Source organism: Salvelinus fontinalis, chromosome 34, assembly GCF_029448725.1.
Source record: "Salvelinus fontinalis isolate EN_2023a chromosome 34, ASM2944872v1, whole genome shotgun sequence".
NCBI classification, from domain to species: Eukaryota; Metazoa; Chordata; class Actinopteri; order Salmoniformes; family Salmonidae; genus Salvelinus; species Salvelinus fontinalis.
In genome coordinates this window covers 26521813-26530092 of record NC_074698.1, presented here as the reverse complement: position 1 = coordinate 26530092, position 8280 = coordinate 26521813, and positions in this window count along the sequence as shown.

The following is an 8280-nucleotide window of genomic DNA, read 5'->3' as shown; positions in this document are numbered from 1 at the left end:
GCCCAGGAGAAGGTGGGTGATGGGGTCAGGGTTGTGACATGGCACTGCCAGGGGGGAAGGGAAGAGAGAGAGAGCCCAGGAGAAGGTGGGTGATGGGGTCAGGGTTGAGACATGGCACTGCCAGGGGAGAAGGGAAGAGAGAGAGAGAGCCCAGGATAAGGTGGGTGATGGGGTCGGGGTTGGGACATGGCACTGCCAGGGGAGAAGAACAGGGTACAGAGGAGGGTAGTATACATATGGAGAATCAGTCATGCTCCAGTATACCAGATGTGTCCTGTTATTGGTATGTAGGACAGAACAGAGGGCTTATCAGATGGAAGCTTTTAACACGAGGTCTGCTGGGCTTCCATGGACCCCCCTTTAAGCTAATGAGCAGTCAATCTGACTGTGGAATTCATATATTTCATATATGCTATAGCAAAAATAATAATGTGGTTGTGTTTATGAAGGCCTTGGCTAACATTACAATATGAGATTTATTTGATTTCAAATAACACAATAGCATTTTCATTAGTTTGTTACTGTAGGCTATATGTAAAAACAAAAACGCCAAAATTCAAGTGTTCAATCTATTTTATTTGTGGAGTTCCTTTGTTACAACTATGAAAGAGAAAGCTTATGCTTTGGAACAGGGTAACAGCTTACTTTTATAACAACAATAAAAATATATATTTCCCCAACCACCAAGAAGCACGGTCAAAAGATGCGGTCAAATGACAACATTTTTGTAACTTTCACTTGCTTGACACAACCTTTGTTTGGTTGTAGTAAATCAAATCAAATGTTATTGGTCACATACACATGGTTAGCAGATGTTATTGGTCACATACACATGGTTAGCAGATGTTATTGGTCACATACACATGGTTAGCAGATGTTATTGGTCACATACACATGGTTAGCAGATGTTATTGGTCACATACACATGGTTAGCAGATGTTATTGGTCACATACACATGGTTAGCAGATGTTATTGGTCACATACACATGGTTAGCAGATGTTATTGGTCACATACACATGGTTAGCAGATGTTATTGGTCACATACACATGGTTAGCAGATGTTATTGGTCACATACACATGGTTAGCAGATGTTAATGCGAGTGTAGCCAAATGCTTGTGCTTCTAGTTCCGACCATGCAGTAATAACCAACGAGTAATCTAACAATTTCACAACAACTACCTTATACACACAAGTGTAAAGGAATGAATAAGAATATGTACATATAAATATATGGATAAGCGATGGCCGAACGGCATAGGCAAGATGCAGTAGATGGTAGAGTACGGTATACACATATGAGATGAGTAATGTAGGGTATGTAAACATTATATGAAGTGGCATTGTTTAAAGTGACTAGTGATACATTTATTACATCCATTTTTCCATTATTAAAGTGGCTGGAGTTGAGTCAGTATGTTGGCAGCAGCCACTCTATGTTAGTGATGGCTGTTTAACAGTCTGATGGCCTTGAGATAGAAGCTGTTTTTCAGTCTCTCGGTCCCTGCTTTGATGCACCTGTACTGACCTCACCTTCTGGATGATAGCGGGGTGAACAGGCAGTGGCTCGGGTGGTTGTTGTCCTTGATGATCTTTATGGCCTTCCTGTGACATTGGGTGGTGTAGGTGTCCTGGAGGGCAGGTAGTTTGCCCCCGGTGATGTGTTGTGCAGACCTCACTACCCTCTGGAGAGCCTTACGGTTGTGGGCGGAGCAGTTGCCGTACCAGGCGGTGATACAGCCCGACAGGATGCTCTCGATTGTGCATCTGTAAAAGTTTGTGAGTGTTTTTGGTGACAAGCCAAATTTCTTCTGCCTCCTGAGGTTGAAGAGGCGCTACTGCGCCTTCTTCACCACACTGTCTGTGTGGGTGGACCAATTCAGTTTGTCCGTGATGTGTATGCCTAGGAACTTAAAACGTTCCACCTTCTCCACTACTGTCGATGTGACATAATAGTAGTACATAAGTCTCCTGTTTTCTCTTGATTGTGTCCCGTTGTCTTGTCATTCTTCAGCACAGTTGTCACGGCTGTGCAGGTGCCTTATTTTGTGCAGAGGGAGGAGCTCCCACCTCACTGTGTTCTTTGTAAGCAACTTGTTGACCAATGACAGTGGAGTGAGGAAATAGTCCATGGAGACATTGCTCTCCTTGCCAACCTCCGGTTCTACAGGCCTCAAACACCACATTCTCTGACACTCACGCCTGCTGCCCCATGTGGATATTTTCCCAGAGATTGAAAGCGGTTCAGCATGTATAATTACGCACGCTCTCGCTGAATAGTCTGCTTTTGGTATTTTGGTTATTTTATTTGGATCCTTATTAGCTGTTGCACAAGCAGCAGCCTCTGTTCCTGGGTCCAAACAAAACATGAAATATGACATAATACATCATATTAATAGACAAGAACAGCTCAAGGACAGAACTACATCAATTTAAACAAAGACACACGTAGCCAAGATATCAACACATACACACAAACAATCTAGGTCAAATAGGGGGAGGTGTTTATATTATACTGTACGCTTTCTTGAATTTGTTCTGGATTTTGGGACCGTGAAAAGACCCCTGGTGGCATGTCTGGTGGGGTAAGTGTGTGTGTCAGAGCTGTGTGTAAGTTGACAATGCAAACAATTTGAGATTCTCAACACATTTTATAAAATGAAGGAGTGATACAGTCAGTCACTCCTCTACTCTTAGCCAAGAGAGACTGGCATGCATAGTATTTACATCAGCCCTCTGTTTACAATGAAGAGCAAGACGTGCTGCTCTGTTCTGGGCCAGCTGCAGCTTAACTAGGTCTTTGCTTGCAACACTGGACCACACGACCAGACAATAATCAAGATAAGACAAAACTAGAGCCTGCAGGACTTGCTCTTTGGAGTGTGGTGTCAAATAGCAGAGCGTCTCTGATATAGGGTACACACCATTTTAAGATTAGGTCCATAATTTGAATGAATCAATACAATAGAATTGCCCGCCCTGCTCTTCATTCACAATTGGTGATTACATAATTATGCTTATTTCACTTCTCCTCGCTCATCAACTCACCCATTCTCCCCATCATACTTTACTTGATGTATTTAATCTGTAATATGTGTGAAATTAGTTTCGGTATAGTTTAGGTTCAATTTCAAGGCAATTGTTGGGGGGATTATCAGCTGGGCACTGCAGTTTCAAGTGTCGGAAGGAGCGGAGCAGGCCCTACTGTTGGGAGAAGGAGTGGAGCAGGCCCTACTGTTGGGAGAAGGAGTGGAGCAGGCCCTACTGTTGGGAGAAGGAGTGGAGCAGGCCCTACTGTTGGGAGAAGGAGCGGAGCAGGCCCTACTGTTGGGAGAAGGAGTGGAGCTGGCCCTACTGTTGGGAGCGGGCCCTACTGTTGGGAGAAGGAGTGGAGCAGGCCCTACTGTTGGGAGAAGGAGCGGAGCAGGCCCTACTGTTGGGAGAAGGAGTGGAGCTGGCCCTACTGTTGGGAGCGGGCCCTACTGTTGGGAGAAGGAGTGGAGCAGGCCCTACTGTTGGGAGAAGGAGCGGAGCAGGCCCTACTGTTGGGAGAAGGAGTGGAGCTGGCCCTACTGTTGGGAGAAGGAGTGGAGCAGGCCCTACTGTTGGGAGAAGGAGTGGAGCAGGCCCTACTGTTGGGAGAAGGAGTGGAGCAGGCCCTACTGTTGGGAGAAGGAGTGGAGCTGGCCCTACTGTTGGGAGCGGGCCCTACTGTTGGGAGAAGGAGTGGAGCAGGCCCTACTGTTATGAGAAGGAGCGGAGCAGGCCCTACTGTTGGGAGAAGGAGTGGAGCAGGCCCTACTGTTGGGAGAAGGAGTGGAGCAGGCCCTACTGTTGGGAGAAGGAGTGGAGCAGGCCCTACTGTTGGGAGAAGGAGTGGAGCAGGCCCTACTGTTGGGAGAAGGAGCGGAGCAGGCCCTACTGTTGGGAGAAGGAGTGGAGCTGGCCCTACTGTTGGAAGAAGGAGGGGGGCAGGCCCTACTGTTGGGAGAAGGAGTGGAGCTGGCCCTACTGTTGGGAGCGGGCCCTACTGTTGGGAGAAGGAGTGGAGCAGGCCCTACTGTTGGGAGAAGGAGCGGAGCAGGCCCTACTGTTGGGAGAAGGAGGGGAGCAGGCCCTACTGTTGGGAGAAGGAGGGGAGCAGGCCCTACTGTTGGGAGAAGGAGTGGATCAGGCCCTACTGTTGGGAGAAGGAGGGGAGCAGGCCCTACTGTTGGGAGAAGGAGCGGAGCAGGCCCTACTGTTGGGAGAAGGAGCGGAGCAGGCCCTACTGTTGGGAGAAGGAGCGGAGCAGGCCCTACTGTTGGGAGAAGGAGCGGAGCAGGCCCTACTGTTGGGAGATGGAGCGGAGCAGGCCCTACTGTTGGGAGAAGGAGCGGAGCAGGCCCTACTGTTGGGAGAAGGAGCGGAGCAGGCCCTACTGTTGGGAGAAGGAGCGGAGCAGGCCCTACTGTTGGGAGAAGGAGCGGAGCAGGCCCTACTGTTGGGAGAAGGAGGGGAGCAGGCCTTACTGTTGGGAGAAGGAGCGGAGCAGGCCCTACTGTTGGGAGAAGGAGCGGAGCAGGCCCTACTGTTGGGAGAAGGAGGGGAGCAGGCCCTACTGTTGGGAGAAGGAGCGGAGCAGGCCTTACTGTTGGGAGAAGGAGGGGAGCAGGCCTTACTGTTGGGAGAAGGAGCAGAGCAGGCCCTACTGTTGGGAGAAGGAGGGGAGCAGACCCTACTGTTGGGAGAAGGAGGGGTGCAGGCCCTACTGTTGGGAGAAGGAGCGGAGCAGGCCTTACTGTTGGGAGAAGGAGGGGAGCAGGCCTTACTGTTGGGAGAAGGAGCAGAGCAGGCCCTACTGTTGGGAGAAGGAGGGGAGCAGGCCCTACTTTTGGGAGAAGGAGGGGAGCAGGCCCTACTGTTGGGAGAAGGCGTGGAGCAGGCCCTACTGTTGGGAGAAGGAGGGGATCAGGCCCTACTTTCGGGAGAAGGAGCGGAGCAGGCCCTACTGTTGGGAGAAGGAGGGGAGCAGGCCTTACTGTTGGGAGAAGGAGGGGAGCAGGCCTTACTGTTGGGAGGAGGGGAGCAGGCCCTAATGTTGGGAGAAGGAGCGGAGCAGGCCCTACTGTTGGGAGAAGGAGCGGAGCAGGCCCTACTGTTGGGAGAAGGAGCGGAGCAGGCCCTACTGTTGGGAGAAGGAGTGGAGCAGGCCCTACTGTTGGGAGAAGGAGTGGAGCAGGCCCTACTGTTGGGAGAAGGAGTGGAGCTGGCCCTACTGTTGGGAGCGGGCCCTACTGTTGGGAGAAGGAGTGGAGCAGGCCCTACTGTTGGGAGAAGGAGCGGAGCAGGCCCTACTGTTGGGAGAAGGAGTGGAGCTGGCCCTACTGTTGGGAGAAGGAGTGGAGCAGGCCCTACTGTTGGGAGAAGGAGTGGAGCAGGCCCTACTGTTGGGAGAAGGAGTGGAGCAGGCCCTACTGTTGGGAGAAGGAGCGGAGCAGGCCCTACTGTTGGGAGAAGGAGTGGAGCTGGCCCTACTGTTGGAAGAAGGAGGGGGGCAGGCCCTACTGTTGGGAGAAGGAGCGGAGCAGGCCCTACTGTTGGGAGAAGGAGTGGAGCTGGCCCTACTGTTGGGAGCGGGCCCTACTGTTGGGAGAAGGAGTGGAGCAGGCCCTACTGTTGGGAGAAGGAGCGGAGCAGGCCCTACTGTTGGGAGAAGGAGGGGAGCAGGCCCTACTGTTGGGAGAAGGAGGGGAGCAGGCCCTACTGTTGGGAGAAGGAGTGGATCAGGCCCTACTGTTGGGAGAAGGAGGGGAGCAGGCCCTACTTTTGGGAGAAGGAGGGGAGCAGGCCCTACTGTTGGGAGAAGGAGCGGAGCAGGCCCTACTGTTGGGAGAAGGAGCGGAGCAGGCCCTACTGTTGGGAGAAGGAGCGGAGCAGGCCCTACTGTTGGGAGAAGGAGCGGAGCAGGCCCTACTGTTGGGAGAAGGAGCAGAGCAGGCCCTACTGTTGGGAGAAGGAGGGGAGCAGGCCCTACTGTTGGGAGAAGGAGGGGAGCAGGCCCTACTGTTGGGAGAAGGAGTGGATCAGGCCCTACTGTTGGGAGAAGGAGCGGAGCAGGCCCTACTGTTGGGAGAAGGAGCGGAGCAGGCCCTACTGTTGGGAGAAGGAGGGGAGCAGGCCTTACTGTTGGGAGAAGGAGCGGAGCAGGCCCTACTGTTGGGAGCAGGCCCTACTGTTGGGAGAAGGAGCGGAGCAGGCCTTACTGTTGGGAGAAGGAGGGGAGCAGGCCTTACTGTTGGGAGAAGGAGCAGAGCAGGCCCTACTGTTGGGAGAAGGAGGGGAGCAGACCCTACTGTTGGGAGAAGGAGGGGTGCAGGCCCTACTGTTGGGAGAAGGAGCGGAGCAGGCCTTACTGTTGGGAGAAGGAGGGGAGCAGGCCTTACTGTTGGGAGAAGGAGCAGAGCAGGCCCTACTGTTGGGAGAAGGAGGGGAGCAGACCCTACTGTTGGGAGAAGGAGGGGTGCAGGCCCTACTGTTGGGAGAAGGAGCGGAGCAGGCCCTACTGTTGGGAGAAGGAGGGGAGCAGGCCCTACTGTTGGGAGAAGGAGGGGAGCAGGCCCTACTGTTGGGAGAAGGAGGGGAGCAGGTCTTACTGTTGGGAGAAGGAGCAGAGCAGGCCCTACTGTTGGGAGAAGGAGGGGAGCAGGCCCTACTGTTGGGAGAAGGAGGGGAGCAGGCTCTACTGTTGGGAGAAGGAGGGTGAGCAGGCCTTACTGTTGGGAGAAGGAGGGGAGCAGGCCCTACTTTTGGGAGAAGGAGGGGAGCAGGCCCTACTGTTGGGAGAAGGAGTGGAGCAGGCCCTACTGTTGGGAGAAGGAGTGGAGCAGGCCCTACTGTTGGGAGAAGGAGTGGAGCTGGCCCTACTGTTGGGAGCGGGCCCTACTGTTGGGAGAAGGAGCGGAGCAGGCCCTACTGTTGGGAGAAGGAGCGGAGCAGGCCCTACTGTTGGGAGAAGGAGTGGAGCTGGCCCTACTGTTGGGAGAAGGAGTGGAGCAGGCCCTACTGTTGGGAGAAGGAGTGGAGCAGGCCCTACTGTTGGGAGAAGGAGTGGAGCAGGCCCTACTGTTGGGAGAAGGAGCGGAGCAGGCCCTACTGTTGGGAGAAGGAGTGGAGCTGGCCCTACTGTTGGAAGAAGGAGGGGGGCAGGCCCTACTGTTGGGAGAAGGAGCGGAGCAGGCCCTACTGTTGGGAGAAGGAGTGGAGCTGGCCCTACTGTTGGGAGCGGGCCCTACTGTTGGGAGAAGGAGTGGAGCAGGCCCTACTGTTGGGAGAAGGAGCGGAGCAGGCCCTACTGTTGGGAGAAGGAGCAGAGCAGGCCCTACTGTTGGGAGAAGGAGGGGAGCAGGCCCTACTGTTGGGAGAAGGAGGGGAGCAGGCCCTACTGTTGGGAGAAGGAGTGGATCAGGCCCTACTGTTGGGAGAAGGAGGGGAGCAGGCCCTACTTTTGGGAGAAGGAGGGGAGCAGGCCCTACTGTTGGGAGAAGGAGCGGAGCAGGCCCTACTGTTGGGAGAAGGAGCGGAGCAGGCCCTACTGTTGGGAGAAGGAGCGGAGCAGGCCCTACTGTTGGGAGAAGGAGCGGAGCAGGCCCTACTGTTGGGAGAAGGAGCGGAGCAGGCCCTACTGTTGGGAGAAGGAGGGGAGCAGGCCCTACTGTTGGGAGAAGGAGGGGAGCAGGCCCTACTGTTGGGAGAAGGAGTGGATCAGGCCCTACTGTTGGGAGAAGGAGCGGAGCAGGCCCTACTGTTGGGAGAAGGAGCGGAGCAGGCCCTACTGTTGGGAGAAGGAGCGGAGCAGGCCCTACTGTTGGGAGAAGGAGGGGAGCAGGCCTTACTGTTGGGAGAAGGAGCGGAGCAGGCCCTACTGTTGGGAGAAGGAGCGGAGCAGGCCCTACTGTTGGGAGAAGGAGGGGAGCAGGCCCTACTGTTGGGAGAAGGAGCGGAGCAGGCCTTACTGTTGGGAGAAGGAGGGGAGCAGGCCTTACTGTTGGGAGAAGGAGCAGAGCAGGCCCTACTGTTGGGAGAAGGAGGGGAGCAGACCCTACTGTTGGGAGAAGGAGGGGTGCAGGCCCTACTGTTGGGAGAAGGAGCGGAGCAGGCCTTACTGTTGGGAGAAGGAGGGGAGCAGGCCTTACTGTTGGGAGAAGGAGCAGAGCAGGCCCTACTGTTGGGAGAAGGAGGGGAGCAGACCCTACTGTTGGGAGAAGGAGGGGTGCAGGCCCTACTGTTGGGAGAAGGAG